The sequence below is a fragment of the Petaurus breviceps genome, unplaced genomic scaffold (assembly GCF_028583685.1).
Source record: "Petaurus breviceps papuanus isolate PSGF00001 unplaced genomic scaffold, PetGlider_PUasm1.0 90734, whole genome shotgun sequence".
NCBI lineage: Eukaryota > Metazoa > Chordata > Mammalia > Diprotodontia > Petauridae > Petaurus > Petaurus breviceps.
Genome location: NW_027187327.1, coordinates 1,065,448 through 1,083,596, shown reverse-complemented (window position 1 = coordinate 1,083,596; position 18,149 = coordinate 1,065,448). Strand labels below are relative to the sequence as shown.

General features: G+C 38.7%; 1 long non-coding RNA gene across 4 annotated transcripts in view; it reads right to left on the bottom strand.

Moving 5' to 3' along the window:
• Positions 1 to 18,149, bottom strand: part of LOC138145293 (uncharacterized) — a 139,054-nt gene that overhangs the window by 51,481 nt on the left and 69,424 nt on the right. For 2 of the 4 annotated variants that reach the window (XR_011164175.1, XR_011164176.1), the window contains exon 4: positions 1,159 to 1,756. The exons of 1 other annotated variant lie outside the window; for it this stretch is intronic. This is a non-coding gene — a long non-coding RNA (uncharacterized lncRNA). Of the gene's footprint in view, positions 1 to 1,158; positions 1,757 to 1,890; positions 1,986 to 18,149 lie in introns of those variants that run through there. One more of the 4 variants, XR_011164177.1, reaches the window with a different exon arrangement.

The following is an 18,149-nucleotide window of genomic DNA, read 5'->3' as shown; positions in this document are numbered from 1 at the left end:
AGGAAGGAAGGAAGGAAGGAAGGAAGGAAGGAAGGAAGGAAGGAAGGGAAACCTGAAAAAAATAATTATGTATGAATTTGCATTTCTCATGTTTTCTAAAGAATGGGTTTTATTCCTATTATAATCACCAGATAGAATTATGCCCCCCCCCCCTCCAAAAATTTTTTTTTGCTTTCCTTGTATTGTCAGCCTTTAAGTCCAGGCACAACTAAGTGGAAAAAGTTGCAGAATTTTCTGGGGAGTTTCAGCAAACAAGATCCAGAATTTTAGGGATTTCAGGAAGGGGCCCTGCTTCCAGCCAGTTACTTTTAAAAAAAAAAAAAAGGAAAGCAAAGAAATGGATTCTCTCCCTCTATGTTCTTCCATATCTAATAAAGATTTTTGCCATTAACAGATGTCTTCAGTCTTCCCTATAGACTTATTACTGGTACATCAGACAGAATATTGGCTTCAGTTATCGGACATGCATTTGTCTCATACTACTTCCTCCACTGGGCAAGTAATTAAATTATTTAACCTCTTTGTGCTTCCCTGGGACTAATCTCCTAAATTAAAGACTTCAGTATCCTTGGGTAAGTCACATGAGCTTTCTTTTGTCTCAATTTTCTTATTTGTAGAATGAAGGGAGTGAACTAGATGGCCCAGATAACTATTAGATACCTACCCAGTAGATACCTACCAGCTTCAAATAAATAATCTCTGAAGAATGAGAGATGAGAGCTGGATATTAATGATTTTTTCACTTTTTATTTCCTGCTCCAGTAGCCATGACTTCCTTCTATTGTTTTCTAAAGTGGGTTTGGCTTCTAGGATAACTTAGAAATTGAGTAATTGTAGGACCTTGGACCAGTTACTTATCCTCCCTTTGCCTCAGTTTCTTCATTTCTAAAATGAGGTAGTTGGACTAGTGGTCTCTAAGGGCCCTTTCAGCATTAAATTTGTGATGCTGTGGCTCTTCTCCACCCTATCCTTTCCATCTGCTTTTCAAAAATTGGTTCACAGGTGTACAGGTTCTTAAACTCCAGACAATACATGCATTATTTGTAACCAGAAGGATTATCATTCATCCCCTCAAGTACAATTCTGTACTAATAAGAGAAATACTTATAATAATGACAATTCACATTTATGTCTCGCGTTACATGTGTTATTGTATTGTACAATCCTTGAAAACAGGTGTTCTTTTTGTGGCCATTTTTAAAGATGAAGAAACAGAGGCAGAGAAAGGTTAAGTGACTTGCCTAGGGACACACAGGCAGACATGCTTTCCACAACTACCTTTATTGTAAACTGTATACCCAACCCATAGGTGGGAAAGGAAATAAGGACAATAGAGTGAAAATACATGGGAAATGCCATAGATTTTATTGGGACTTGGATTTCCTAATCCATGTCAAGGACCATGATTTTGAATGCTATGTACCATTCCTAATGATCTTCTAGGTCCCCAGTAAATACTCATTTAAACAATAGAGGCATTCAAAACTTCTTGTTTTCATCATCAGGGTCCTCTTCCTCCCCATCTCTGTGTCAATTAATATTGTCTCCTCCTCCTCCTCCAGTACTTAGTCCTCCTCATATTTCTACTTAGTTCCTATTTTAATACTTTCTTCCAGACTACATTTGAGGCCAAGAATTCCCTCAGTCTACCCTTTCCCTCAGCTAATGATGCCTCCTCCCTTCTCGCCTTGCCCATTAGTCAGTAGAGCTTTTTGGCTACTGGGTCATGTCAGATTTCTCAGACGCATTTCTCTTTCTGAAAGAAAGAAAAAAAAAGAAAAGAAAAATGATTCATAGAACTTGACTCTGGGCACTGGAAAGTCATGCTTCACCGATAGAGAAGGCAGCAAAAAGATCCAGCAGAACTGCGAATGGCATTTCAGCTTTTACCTGTTGGTTTTCCAGCAGTTAGTGGAAATTATTGTGAAGGAACTCGAGAAAGAATTTGGCCCGTTCAGGTCAGAAACAACAGCAAAAATGATTCACTATTTTGAAAAAAAATTAAGGGAAGCAATATTACTAGCTCAGCTACTGGTAGGACTCACTCATTCATTTATTTGTTCATTTATTCATTCAAGATCTAATGGTCTCTTTGGGAAAAGCCCATTCCAAAAACATTACTCCAAATGGTTCTTCTGTCATCTGATTTATGTGAAATGGACTTAGTAACTAACTTCAAAAGGCAAATTCTTAAGGAAACTTTATTAAGCCCAAGAAAGGGGAAGGAGTGGGGTCAAATCACTTTGCCAGTTAGGATACCAAAATTTGGAAGAGTAGAAAAGAAACAGAGGGTCAGAGGAAATGGAGATGTGTAGGTGTACACTTTGAAAGTTACCATTTTCACATTTGTTACTTTCAAGGAGCTAATTTATGTGATCCATTTTTTCAAAGGCAAAAAATTGGACTGATCATTATAAATATAGCTCAGAATGTCCATTTCCCATTGTGTGTTTATAATTTAAAGCCTTCAGCCTATCAAAATTAACATTTTATGTGGCGGTAAAGAAATATACATACATTTTGTATGTAAGTTTTTGGTTTGTTTTGTTGTTGTTCTTTTTAACAGCACAGTGAAAGATCATTTGACACGGAGAAAGGAAGATCTGGGTTTGAATCCCTTCTCAAGTTACTAGCTCTGTGAACTGGCCAACTCCTTTTTTCTTTTTGAGCCTCATTTTCTCATCTGTAAAACTGGGATAATAACAGCATCTACCTCATAGGCCTGTTGGGAGGAACAAGGGTCTTGTCCCGCTAAGATACCACCCTAAGAGAAACAAGCTCAGAAGAGCCACAGGTCCAGCAGAGATACTGTGCCTTATGAAGAACCAGCTCTGCAGAACATCAAAGTGACTCATAGTGAACTTCATAAGGAACATCTGGACAGTGAGGGGACATCCAGGCCCTTCAGAAGTGGAGTCGTGAGATGCCTTGTGCATGTCTTACTGCCATTGTGCTCTTCATGCCCTCTCCTCCCCCCTCCTGGAATCCAGGTGTGTTGCTGAAGACTATACCCCTGATGATTCTGGGATGTACTTCGTGATTACTATCCTTCCTATGTCAGGTGACTAAATTTGCTAAAATTCTGAGTCTATTGGCTGATTGGGGGAAGCACACTGGTGGGGGCTTCTAAGGATTATCATCTATAGGGCTGTACCTAGAATCCTAGGAGTAGTAATAGCCACCCCTCTGAAGACCCACCCTGCCAGTGGGAGTATGAGTTGGACAAATGAGCCCTGAAAGGGAGTTGTAAGTGCCTTGCAAACCTTAAAGCTCCATATGAATGTGAGTTGTTATTAAAAGAAGCAATCTAAAACAGAATAGTCTGCTTTCAACACCACTTAAAAGATTCCCTGCCTTGGACCAACAAGTGTCAATAGATAAATTTGCAAATGTCAGTCAAGAGAATTAAGGGAGACTTTAAAAGATGTCCATTGGAGCCTGACAAAACCCACAGCCTATCTGTTGTTATGAATGGTCCTTTCTACCTATCCTTGACTATGCTATGGCTCCTTTGAAAGACCAGAGTGGTAGGGTGTGCCTGTTCAGCCTTCTGTTCAACTCCAGATGGAATTATCTCTTTGAAAGCAAATCCTTTGAACAGAAAATGTCATATCATTTGGCATTCCCCTTTGCCAAATACATACACAGAGTATTTTTTTTTAATTCTGTAACTCAACTTGCTTTCCTATTGGTGATCTGAAGGGTGTGTGCACCATGATGGAAGGGTACAGATAAGCTTTTGTTTTCATTCTAGTTCCTGAATGGCATGCATCCTTGCTTATCTGGGCAACAGCAAATCAAGTTGTGATCTTGCCGAAATAATCCCTGCAGATCTCACTCTTTTACCCCCTCCTATCTATAAGACCTAAGGCCTTGGCACAGGACGCTGCATTTCAATTCCCAGAAGTCAGTAGGAAACTAATTCATTTCCAATATGTTTATTTGATTTGAAACAAAACATTCACCACTCCCACCTTCTATTTTGTGAGAGATGAATCGTTTCTCTTCATGTTTTGTTCTCAGTTTCTTTCCCACCACATTTCTATTCTGACAAAGGTCTACTGGTTCTAAAGACTTTCTTTTGTACTCTGATTATTACATAAAAAGTTTTAGTCCTATGAAGTATTTAATGTGTACAAGACATGGTCCCTGTGCCTAAGGACTCTAGTAGAGAAGAGACATAAACCTTGTTGATATAAGCAACCTAAACCCAACCCTTCAATGAGTGTGAGTCTGGTAAGAGCAGAGAACATTTTGGTTTTAATCTTTGTGTTCCCATCTGATATCTAAAGCTCTATAAAGTTGTCACTTGGGAGAATTTTCTGACCAGAAAGCTCCTTGGGGACTGTAATTACTTTCTTCATATTACAAGTACTTTGTACCGTACGTGGTATATAGTAGGCACATAAGATATGTTTGTTTACTTGACTGGGCACAAAGCAGTACTTAATTACTTATTAAGTTGAAGTGGAATTGAATTGAGAACATGTGCATTCTCTTTATTTTCTATGAAAAAAAGAAATAGATGAAGAAATAAAAGTTTTAGGCCAGATCAAGACAATCTCTAAGTGTCTTTCAGGCTCTAATATTCAATTATTCTAAACTATAAATTTAGAGGTACTTATAAAAATGTGAAGTAATGCTTAGCTGTGGTGAAGTGGATAAAGCGCTAGGCCTGGAGTCAAGAAGACTTGTCTTCCTGGGTTCAAATCCATCCTCAGACACTTACTAGCTGGGTGACCCTGGGGAAGTCACTTAACCCGATTTGTCTCAGTTCCTCAACTGTAAAACTGGAGAAGGAGATGGCAAACCACTCCAGTATCTTTGCTAAGAAAATTCCAAATGGGGTCGCGAAGAGTCAGATGTAACTGAAATGACTGAGTAACAGCAGCAACAACAACAGCACTTGATTGAAGGAGAAAAAAGAAACATTTTCATAGACTCTTGAGATGCATTGTGGTACAGGAAAGAGGGCTGGACTTGGCTTTAGGAAAAGATGTGTGACCATGGCAAGTCACTCCTACACTCTGAAATTTCCCATCTAATGATTCCCTACAGTACCTACTTCACAGAACCATTGCAAGGCTCCCTTGCAATTGGCAATCAGCAATTAGCTTTAATCAAAGTGCTTCAAAAACTTTAAAGCATGTCCATTATTATCCTATTTGCAGTAAGCTAAGTCTTTACTTTCAAAAAATCATGTGCTATTTAATCTCTACAACTAAGTAACTGATACAGAAGTAAAGCATGCTCCTTGGGAAGGAAGGGCAGTGAGCTGGGTTTAGAGTCAGAGAAACTAGATTTGAATCCTAGCCCTGACACTTATGAACCTTGGGCAAATCATTTAACTTCTCTGGACCTCAGTTTCCTCATCTGTAAAATGGAAAAGTTGGAATAGATGATCTTTAAACTATTGAGATCTTGGGATTTTGAGTTAGAAGTGAGCTTAAATGGGGGTAGAGTCAAGATGGCAGAGTAGAAGCAGGACCTCCCCAGGCTCTGGCTTCCACCTTCCCCAATCCATGTAAAAAGGGGACTCTAAACAAACTTTGGAGCTGCAGAACCCACAAAATGACACAGAGAAGCTAACTTCCCCCTGAGGACAGCCCAGCAGGCCAGCAGGAATCCGCCAGCGCAGTGCTCTGGGAGCCAAGCGCAGCCCCACGCTGAGGCTTTAGCCCTAGGGTGGGCCTGACCAGCCACATGGCAGAGGGACTCCAGATCAGCAACAGCTGTGGCCATTTCCAGATTTATCAACACATAGATGCCAAGGACAAAGTGAGAGATCAGTGCAGTCTGGACTTTGGGACCCAGCAAGTGGGAATGCATGGCTTTTTGCCCTGGGGCAAGAAGCCGCTGAGATGCCAACACAGCCAGCCAGCACCACATGGCAGCTTTAGCTCCTGGCCTGCAGAGTGTAGGAGGACCAAGCACCAGTCGGAGGGGTAGTTGTTTTTGCTTTAACCTGCTTGGATCTGGATTGCAGTCTAGGGTGGAGGTCCTGGGGTGTGTGTTCAGTTTGCCAGAGCTTGTGGCAATCTTAGAGAGGGCACCCATCTAATACCTCCATCAGCTGAGACAATCCCAGAGTTTGGGACAAAAGCTCCCCTGTCTGGTGGCAGTGTCCTACTGTGGCAAAAATCCCAGGGGTCAAGTGACTGAGGGGCAACATGACCAAGCAAATGAAACAAGGCAGACAGAAGATTCCATTAGACTCCTATTTGGGGGACAAAAAGGAGCAAAGCATGGAACAGGAAGAAGACAGTGAAGTCAGATCTCCTGCACCAAAAGCTTCAAAGGAAAATACAAGCTGGTTACAGGCCATAGAGGACCTTAACAAACAGATAAGAAAAGTGGAGGAAAAATTGGGAAGAGAAATGAGAATGATGCAAGAAAATAATGAAATGAGAGTCAACAGCCTGACTGAGGAAAATCACACCTTAAAAAAATAGACTAAATCAAATGGCAAAAGAGGCTCAAAAAGGCAATGAGGAGAAGAATGTCTTAAAAAGTCAAATTTGCCAGAAGGAAAAAGAATTTCAAAAGCTCAATGAGGAGAATCATTGCTTCAGAATTAGATTGGAGCAAATGGAAGCTAATGACTTTATGAGAAATCAAGATGCTGTTAAACAGATCCAAATAAATGAAAGAATAAAAGGCAATGTGAAATATCCACTGACCTGGAAAATAGATCCAGGAGAGATCATTTAAAAATTATTGGACTACCTGAAAGCCATGATCAAAGTAAGAACCTAGAAATCATCCTCCAGGAAGTTCTCAAAGAAAACTGCCCTGATGTTTTAGAACCAGAGGGCAAAATAGAGGTTGAAAGAATCCATCCATCACCTCCTGAAAAAGATCCCAAAAAGAAAATTCCTAGGAATGTTATAGCCAGGTTCCAGAACTCCCAGATTAAGGAGAGAATATTACAAGCAGCCAGAAAGAAACAATTTGAATATTGTGGAAACACAATCAGGATAACCCAGGATCTGGCAGCTGCTACACTGAGGGATCAAAGGGCTTGGAATATGATATTCCAGAGGCCAAAGGAGCTGGGATTAAAACCAAGTCACCTACCCAGCAAAACTGAGTATCATGTTTCAGGGGAAAATATGGTCGTTCAGTAGAATAGAGGATTTTCAAGCATTCTTGATGAAAAAAACCAGAGTTGAATAGAAAATTTCACATTCAGATACAAGAAGCAAGAGAAGCATGAAAAGGTAAACAGGGAAAAGAAATCATAAGGAACTTATCAGAGTTGAACTATTAACATTCCTACATGTAAACACAATAATTGTAACTTATGAAACTTTTCTCAGTAGTTGAAGGGAATAGAAATATATATATATATATATATATATATATATGTATATATATATATATATATATTTATTTATTTATTTATATATGAGGGCATATGGGCATATGAATACATATGAATGTGTGTATATATGTTTACAGATATACATAGATAGAGGGCACAGGACCAATTTAACAGGAAGGGATGATACTTACAAGGTGAAATTAAGAGGTGAGAGAGGAATATAATGAGAGGAGATGGGGAGAGACAGAATGGGGTAAACTATCTCATATAGTTTATGAGGAAAGGGAAAATGGTTACAATGGAGGGGAAGAATAGGAAGGCAAAAGGGAACGGGTCAACCTTATTCTCTTTGAATTTGGCTTAGAGAGGGAATGACATACACACTAAATAGGGTATCTCACCTTCCAGGAGAGTAGGAGGGGAAAAGGGATGAGAGGGGGGATGGTGGAAGGGAGGGCAGGCTGGGGGGGAGGGAAGTTGGAAGCACCCACTTTTGAAAAGGGACGGGATCAAAGCAGAGAATAGAACAAATGGGAGGTGGGATAGGAGGGAGGGAAATATAGTCAGTCTTTTACAATATATCTACTATGTTATTGTGTTGCATTAGTCACACATATACAACCTATACTGAACTGCTTATCTTCCCAGTAAGGGTGGGTGACAAGGGAGGAAGCGAAGGAATCTGGAATTCAAAGTTTTAAAATAAAATACTCAAATATATATATATATATATATATATACATATATATATACTATTATTAATACTATTTTACATGTAATTGGGAAATAAGATATATAGGCACTGGGGCATAGAGATCCACTGGAAAAGTCAAAAGGGGTATGGGAGAAAATATGGGAGAGAGCAGATTGGAGGAGGAGATATCCTGTGGGACTGCTATTTTGGGGTGGTGGGTAGGGGAAAAACAGGGAAAAAATTTGTAACTCAAAATCTGGTGGAAATTAATCATGTAAATCAGAAGTTAATAAAGAATTTGAAAAAAAAAGTGAGCTTAAATGCCATCAGGTGTAATACTCCCATTTTACAAATGAGAAGAGTGAGCCACATAGAGGTTAAGTGACTTGTCCAGGGTCACCTAGATAGTGACTGAGACCAATTTTGAACTGAGGTATTCCTGACTCTCAGTTTTAAATCTAGGGTCCTATAATCAATGAAGAGAAGGATGTGTCTTACATACAAGTGGAATTGAATCATATTGTTTTCAACTTGGAAGACAGCCTAGAGGTCATCTAATATGGCTTCTAGCTAACGAGGACATCTTCAGGAGACTCAGATAGATTTTATCTGCTATAAATGTGTACTTAAGATTTCTGTTTAAGTATCTTCTCTACCAGAGTCTTTAAGGCCAGGGACCATGTCTTCTACATTGTAAAGCTTCATAGAGCTTAGCCTTTTATGCAATAAACAAAACAATTAATTGTTGAAGGAATAAACATAATTTACATAAGGTAACTTAAGAACATAGTATAAAAATATTTTTTTCCATTCATTCAATTGCAGATTTGCAGATCCTTAGATAATTAGAGCTGTAATGAGCTTTAATGATTAGCTAATCCAAACCCCTCATTTACAGGTTAACAAAGTAAGACCTAGAAAGAGATAAAATTACTTGCCTGAAATCACATAGCTAGGAATTCTCTAATAGTCATCTTACATCAAAGTAACAGAGCCTGGATTTGAATCCAAGTCTCCTGATTTCTAATTCAGTCTTCTTCTGGCTACATGATGCCTCTTGGAAAATATATCAAAGGGGCAGCTAGGTGGTGCAGTGAATAGAGCACTGGCCCTGGATTCAGGAAGGCCTGAGTTCTAATCCAACCTCAGTCACTTAACATTTACTAGTCATGTGACTTTGGCTAAGTCACTTAACCCCAACTGCCCTGCCTTCCTCCCTCCAAAAAGCAAAAAAATAAAAATAAAAAAAAATGTATCAAAGTCCCTGCTGCTAGTGAAAATAGAGTGAGCAAGTCTATTTTCTAATTGCCAGTTATATTTAGATTCATATGACTTTCAATATGTTGAAGCTTCTCCCTGACACAAGAACCTGGACACTATTTGGGGGGCATCTCAGAAAAATCTCATTATTGGGGCAGATAGGTGGCACAGTGAATAGAGCACTACCCTGGAGTCAGGAGGACCTGAGTTCAAATCTGACCTCAGATACTTAACACAAAACTAGCCATGTGACCTTGTGATGAGGTATGGGCTCTGGGAGCCCCCTTTACCTCTCCTTGAGTCCTTGAGGTACAGGCTCTGGGAAATCTCCCTTGGACTCTTGATTAAATGATCCCATTTGATGAGGCATTTGCATGAGTCAATAAGCCTTACTTTGGCTGAGCCCAAGCCAAGCCTGTTACATCCCACCCTCTGTTACTGGACTTGCCACCATTGTCTATAGTCCTTAGGTAGCTTCCCACCCTTAATTACTCATTGACCTCATTAACTCCTCCTGAAGACCCTCCCCAAACTCCTCCCCTAGACCATCCCTAGATTCCTCCCACAGTCTTCTGTATATAAGACCCTGTCTTGTCTTCATGTTTTTCAGAGTGCCATAGAATGCCACAGAAGAGTGAGAGTATAGTACAATTTTCTAGCACAGACTTACTCTGTGTCTAATGCAAGTGAACTTTTAATAAATTTTACTTTTCTTTGGCTGAGAAGACTCAAGTTGAATTCATTCAGCATGACCTGGCATGTTGGTATTTTTGGGTCTCCAGAGCAACCCTAACCCTCTTAGTTGGTAACCTCTTCACTTGGGTAAGTCACTTAACCTCAGTTGCCCTGCCTTCCCCCCTCCAAAAAAAAGAAAAAAGAAAATCTCATTATTCAACTCAGGTATACCCCCAATTTTATTAATTTGATTATTTTGCTTTCCAAATAAGCTTCCTCCCCTGAAAGCACTCAGGTTAACAATGATGTAAACATATACAAGATTTTATTTATACCACAAAAAATTCAGAAAGAACTCATATCCAATGCAATCCATTAGATCAAGGGTTTTTAATCTTTTTCTGTGTCATGAACCCCTTTGGAAGAACAGTGAAACCTATGGAGCCCCTCTCATGGTGTTTTTAAATTATTTAAGGAGGTACTAAATTTCAGTTAGAGGTTAGTGAAAATAGATGCATTTTTTCCCCTTCAGGTTCACTTGCAATCTATCCATGTACCATTTAAAAATCCCTGCTATAGACAGCCCTCCAAAAAAGTCCATTTCTCCCTTTTCTGGAGAGTATTAAGCAATCCCCACTTTGAGCAGGTCCCTCGTTCTCTTGACTTATGATACCAGTGTGGTTCAAGGTACCTGGAAAGCCTTACCTCTCCTTAGTATGTGTGATTCCTTGCTATTCTAGTCTCTTGCTCTCTGCCCTAGCTATCTACTGTGTTGCTTTCATTGAAGTTCTATCTTTCTTGTCTCTTTCATTCATAAAGGTTCCATCACTATTGCCTTTCTCTGTCATCAAGGTTCTGTGTCTACAGAACATATGTGGATATAGTGTCCTTCAGTTCAGGTCCCTCTCCAGGTCTTCATGTACCTCCCTACTCCCCTTTGCATCTAGTGTTGACCCCTGTCTTTAGTTCATTGCTCTGCTACCTCCAGGCTATATGGTTCTACTTCCAACTTATATCTTCCGTCAGTAGCCTGTGGTCTCCCTTATGTGGAAGCAGCTCCTCTCTTGTATATGTACCCTAGGAGTATTACATGCTTAATGGAGAAGTTCATCTCATTCATCTTGGCACAAGCCAGCTTCAGTAACTTTAAGGTTATAACTCTTTCCTTCTTGGAACCATAGCATCATAGAAACAGGAAAGGCACCTAAATAAGCCAGAACAGAGATTCTCAACCTTTTTTGTGCCATAGGACCCTTTGGCAGTCCAATGAAGCCTATGAATTCCTCAAGAATAATGTTCTTTGAATGCATAAAATAAAATACAAAGTAAACCTTATGTTAAAATATATTTAAAATAAACTACAGTTATCAAAATAGTTCTTCAAACATATTTATGGATTTCAGGTTAAGAACACTTGAGTTAGATGGTCTATCCCTTAAAAATTCTATTCTGTTGCTTTACCTATTTCTCTCTCTGGATTAGTTTGTTGAAGCATATTCACTAACCAGTTGTCACAGCTAGATAGCTCTGCCCTTTACTTGTCATTCTAGCTACCATCTTGGTACCTAGTCCCTCTAACTTCAAAGTGAGGCAAAATCTTTCCTGGAGCCCATATGCAGTATAAGAAAGTGTCATATTCCAATATATAGTAGCATGTAGCAATCCCTGTTTCTTTTAGGTTTGTTTTGTTTTATTATTAGTATTTTATTCTGAGCTTAAACATTTTAAAAGGAGCATTTTCATATTCAAATTAGAACACAAAATAGAATTAAATATGAAATTATGAATCTCTATTTACATACAGCTTGTTTTTTAAAGTATATAATAAATTCATTTCATTACTTTTTAAACTGTCCTGCATATCTGTGTACCTTTTTGGAACACCTTCTATATTTCTTTATTCACTTTTTTTAACAAGAAAAATATTTTTCTCAAAAACAACAGGTCATTTCCACTTATCGTAAAAGAAAGACCTTTTCCCCTCACATAAACAATCTTTTAACACCTTAATTCAATTCAATTATTTAAAAATTACAATGTTAAGAGCACCCAAACAGAGATTATCAGGAATCTGACATAGGGATATGGATCGTCAAAGAGAAAAGATCTTTCATCAAGGACACATGAGAGTTCTCTAAACAAATTCTACTTAAAGGGTAATATTATAAATCTGATGACACCCTGAAATAGCTTTAAAGGCTTTGTATATATGATACCAGGATTTCTGGTCTTCTGCTGCTATTTTAATTCACAATTGAATTCTGAATAAGACTGGGAAATCTTTTTACAATTTATGGGAGTGTTGGCCCCTATCTTGAAAGTGATGGGGTGAACTAGTTGCCCTCTTGTGGTACAGCTGAACTTGTCCTTTTGATTCCATAATTTAAAATCATAACAATGGGCTCCTTCATTCAATTTGGAAATTCTCATGTATAAGCTCAGCTGCCAGCCTTGGTCATATAGCTTAATGGGGGAAAAAAGTATGTGTAACAAAACAAAGAGATTTTATGAGACGCTGTTTCCCTCATCTTCTTTATAGAATTTATAAGGAAGGGTGTGGACTATTTTAAACAGAAGTGGCAGCTAGTTAACCCCTCTGAAGATAGTCCAAAAAGATCACAAGAAGTTAATTTTTATGCCTATTTATTTTCTGAAAGCTAAGAATAAAATGCAGTTTTCCACCTTCAAGATTTCCTCTGAAAACAGAACCATTGCAGATCATAGACTGTCAGCTTATAAAACAAATGCCATAGCATCAATTTTCTTCTTTTATCTTTGGTTCATTGTTTAAAAAATCATTTCATCCAAAGACAATCAACAACTAAAAAGAACTGTCTAATAAATCTGAAAAGAATGGTCACATCTTTCTTCTCTCAGAGAAGAAAGCTGCTTTAAAACCTAGATTTAAAAAACAACAAAAAAGATTTAGAATGAAATAAAAAATATGTGAATGTTAGACATTTAACCTAACCTGAAATTTATGACTATTCTGATTAGTTGGGATATAACATAAAGAGTAAATATGTATGTATATATTTAGGTTTCTAATACCCATTAAAATAGAGAGGGAAGGGGCAAGAAATGGAGAGGGAAAGAGGCAAGGACAGAAAGAATAGGTGGAGGGAATGAGGAAAGGAGAAAAAAAGAAAGAAAAGAAAAGGGAAGGAGGAAGAAAAGAAGGGAGATGACAAATAGGATAAGAGAGAGAGTTCAACTTTATATAATTGTGTACCCACTTTCACCCAGACATTGTGAACATTGGTGGGAAAGTACAACCCAAACTTAGGGTTAGACTATTATAATTTTATTATTCCTATTCTTGCCATCTTTGTACTGTTGACACCTTCTGTTTCTAAAAACACAAAGACACACTCTTCATCTCACATGATGCAGGAAAAATAATGCAGATTTCTGCACATGCCCTTCCCTCTTCAAAAAGGACTAGGCTGAGGAGTTAGGAAGAGCTGATTTGATGACGACCATGGTGATGCTATCTTGGAAAATCTACTTGTAGAAAAGGACAACTTTCCCATCTAGTGATCAACTTCTGTTGAATGGAAAGGAAAAGAGAGAAAAGGAGAACAGAGGGCAAGGGAGTGAAGTAAAAGGTAAGGGAGGGGAGAGGAGGGAAGGAGAAATGGTTCAATATCTGGAGCAGTCAATGGTTAGTATTAGTAGTGTCAAGGAAAGTAGACCCCTCCTCCAAATCTACTATTCCTCTCAGTGATGGTTTCAGGGTCCTGGCTGGAATGATACCCAATGCTGTGGAGCTTGAGGTTATTCCCATGACTATCGGTTCAGAATTCTGGTCTGTCTCCACTGGGCAACTGGGTAGTACAGTGAATAGCATGCCAGGCCTGGAGTCAAAAAGATGCTTCTTCCTAAGTTCAAATCTGGTCTCAAACACATATTAGCTGTGTTACCCATGACATGTCACTTAACCTGTTTGCCTCAGTTTCCTCTTCAGTAAAATGAGCTGGAGAAGAAAATGGCAAACCACTCCAGTATTTTCACCAAGAAAACCCCAAATAGGGTCATGAAGAGTCAGACACAAATGAAACACAACTAAACAACTATCTCCACTGGTATCTGAGGGGAGGTGGTGGTAGTACATTGTAGTACATTGACTTGTCTGGTACATACTACCTCCCATCTCTTCCTCAGGGTGCCTTGATGCTTTCCTGTCCTGTCAGGTATCAGCCTTCAATCCCCTTCACACTTTCTACAATCCAACTATACTTTTTCTGAATATGTATATATTACACACACACACACACATACACATACACACACATATATATTTGCACACATATATTCCCACACACATACAGAATATACTTATTTATACAAATATCTCTCCCCTGATAGAATGTAAGCATAATGAGAAACAAGACTTTCAAAGTTTGTTTCAAAGTTCATCTCAGACTACCTCCTCTAGACTGACACTATACAGCCTCTGATCCCACCCCCAGCTGCTAGTGCCCTCCCTCTCTAACTCCCTTATATTTAACTACCTTGCAGTATTTGTAATTATTCCATAAATATGTATTTAGCATATACTTTCATATGTATACATTGTCTCCCTTGATATATAAGCTCCTTGATGAGAAGGGCTATTAGATTTTTGTTTTTGAACCCTCAGAATTTAGCACAGTGTTTGGCACAAAATTGGTACTTAATAAAATACTTATTGATTGATTATATAAGGCTTTGACTCATTTCAGATGCTCCTCCACTGCTGGATGACAGTTTTCATTTTCTCTTACCACCTTCTTCCGAAATAGTTCATTAAGATAAATTCTCTAGTTGAAGGAAAAACAGAAAACCATTTCTTCCCTCATATCTCTCTCACCCCTAAATTTAACATGTGAGCAAAGGGATGTAAAGGAATGATCCAACTAACAGCTTGAAAACATATTATTATGCATTTTATTGGTTCCACCTGCTGAGAAATTGCTTTAAGGGAAATAATATTCTGCACAAGACTTCTTTCCCCACCACATGCCTTTCTAGAAAAACCATCATTATACTTATGAGGCATTATATATTTGCTTCTAAAAGGGTCAAACTTCAGTAGTATGGACTTCGTTGAATGTGCCTGTGTGTTTTACCACCAATAAAATTGTTTTAAGCATCTGCCAACATAATGAAAACATCTCCAACCAAGTCTCAATTCATTCTCCTACTTTTACCCCTCCACCACCTTCCATGCTGCTTCATCCTAAAAAGAAAATAAATCCTTCTCTTCTAAGTGGTGTAGTGGATAGAATACTAGGACTGGAGTCAGGAAGACTTGAACTTCATGAGTTCAAATTTGGCCTCAAACACTTATTAGCTGTGTGATCCTGGGCACGTCACTTTACTGTTTGCCTCAGTTTCTCATCTGTAAAATGAGCTGGGGAAGAATATGGCAAACTACTCCAGTATCTTTGTCAAGAAAACCCCAGATAGAGTCATGAAGAGGCTGAAATGACTGAATAACAACGGACTCCCTCCAATAGTGCACCGTTATCCTCTGTCCCATTTCCTGACCCCTGGCTCAGCTATGGTGACAATATCTCTTTTACTTAGGCACTCACACAGAGTGTCTCCATGCCAAATGAGCTCTTATTCTCCTCCAAGTGTCAAGGGCTGACAAAGCAGACAATTTCTATTGGTTCTAAAATCTTGGCCTGAAGTAAATGGGTTGGATTAGGATTATTTAAAATACATGAGGCTTTTTCCTCACCATGGTAGGTGGCAGAAATCAAGCGTTCTCCCACCACCCAGGACAGTGCCTCCCAGGAAAGGCAGAGGTGAAGTTACAAACAGTCTGTACAATTGCTACATTTATTAATATATACTCAATAATGTGTACTCATTAAGATATGTATTCATTTAGATACATATACATTTAAAACCTATTTATTAACAGGTCATGAAGAACATAGTAAATGAAAAAATATATTAAGTTCCATGCCCCCTCTAGAGTTTATAATCTAGTTAAGAAAATTTTAAAAATTCCCTGGGCAAATTTGTTGATCAAGGCAATTGGTGATATCTCTTTAGCAGTATAGATAGGGACCTGCTCTTCAATTTATAATCTCAGAGGAGTCATTAGCTTTTTTTGTATAATTATCCCCTTTAGCAATCTGATGAAATTGATGAATCCCTTCTCAGAATAATACTTCTAAATCCATAAATTTAAAAAAAATCAGATTACAAAAGAAACCAAATATTAGTAAAAATAAAGTTACAATTTTTTTTCTATCCAAATTCAAACTGTATTCCTATCCAAATCTATCTATGGATCCCAGATTAAGAATGCTTTAGGGAGTTTTCTAGGACACAGAGAGGTTAAATGACTTTCCTAGAGTCACAGAGCCATTAGGTATCAGAGGCAAGGTGTGAACCCATAAATCTGAACCTGTCAGAAGTCTGATCTCTAGCCACTATACTACATGGTCTTGAAGAGGTTATCATAAAATGATGAGGCATAGGGTTAGGGGTGCTCAAGACCCCTAAATACCAACACACCAGGTCCTGCCAAATTAATTCGACTCAAGTCTTCTCTCAGCCAAAGAAAAGCAAAGTGTATTAAAAGTTCACCATATTGGGTAGACTCTTAAGGAGCCTTAGTATCTGTAAGACTTGTATTGGACAAGCGGGCTTGTATTGGACACAGAGCAAGTCTAGAAAATTCCATGGCACTCTCACACCACAAGGAGGCAAGATGGGGTCTTATATATAAAAAGGTTATGGGAGGAATCTAGGAGTGGTCTAGAGGAGGAGTTAGGGGAGGGTCTTCAGGAGGAGTTAATGAGGTCAGACTCCAGTAAAATGAGTAAAGTTGCTGGAGGCTACCTGGAGATGACAGACAATGGTGGGCTAGGCCAGTTCAAGGGTGTAACAGCTGAGGATCAAGGGTGGGGTCTAGCTGGATAATAGAGGGCCTAGCTAGTAACAAAAGTTTGGGCAGAGCCACAATGAAAGGCTTATGGCCTCATGCAAATGCCTCATCAAATAGAAAGATTCAATCAGAGTTCAAGGGGGTTCCCAGAGCCTGTACCTCATCAGTCTCTTATTGTATGTATATGTGCATATATGTATATGTATAATCATAAGCATATATGTTATATGTATGTGTATATATACATATACATACATGTCCTATATTTTGATCCACCTTGGGATTTCATTAGCTTAACACAATGCCTGGTACATAGTAGGTACTTAATAAATGTTGATTGATTGATCAGTCATTAGTTCAGGGAAAACTTGGTGAAGAAATTTTCTCTACTAAAGAATCAGTAACTCTTCTGCAGTGTAGTCTTGAAGAGACTTACCTGGACCTCTAAGAGGTCAAGGAAAGTGCCCAGGGTCATCCAGCCAATATTGTCAGGGGGGAAACTTGAGGCAAAGTCTTCCTGACTCCAAGGTCAATTAAAAATATATGTCTATTAATTTTACCACACTTTTTTGTGGTATGTATACAGTGTGATATGGTTAAATGAGAACTGGACTTAAAATCGGGGGAGAGGGAAAGACAGAGAAGGAAGGAGGGAGTGAATGAGAGGAGAGGAGTGAGGGGGAGAAAGAAGGGGAGGGAGGGAGAGGAAAGAAGAAGAAAGAGAAGGAAGGGAAGGAGGGAAAGGTGGGGGGGGGAATCCAATCCCAGCTCTCTTATTGGTTCTGACTGTGTGATCATAAGGAAGTCATTTAACCTGTTTGAGACTCAATTTCCTCATCTGTAAAATGAAAATAATAAAACTCGTACCACATATACAGGGGTATTGTGAGGAAAGAATTTTCTAGAATTTGTTCTCTGGCTCAAAATTAATTTTATCAGTTCAAATAATTCTAATGTTAACTTACTTTATCTGCATAGACTCTAGCAGCCAAGTCCATTATAATACTCTTTTGTATGGATAAAAAAATATCTTGGTGATATGTCCGATGTCTAGAAATACTAATTTCTAAAATTGATGCCAAAATATATTATTTTAGGACTGGAAAATCAAAGGGAACAGAGCACTGTATGTTTAGATAGGATGGGGTCTGAGCAGTAGACACCTGTGTAAGAGGTTAAGGTAGATGGAAGTCATGTGCTTTGGGGAAATTTCTGAGCTACAGACATAGTAGCATAGTGAAATGAGAATGAGGGAGGGAGAGAAGAGAGAGAGAGAGAGAGAGAGAGAGAGAGAGAGAGAGAGAGAG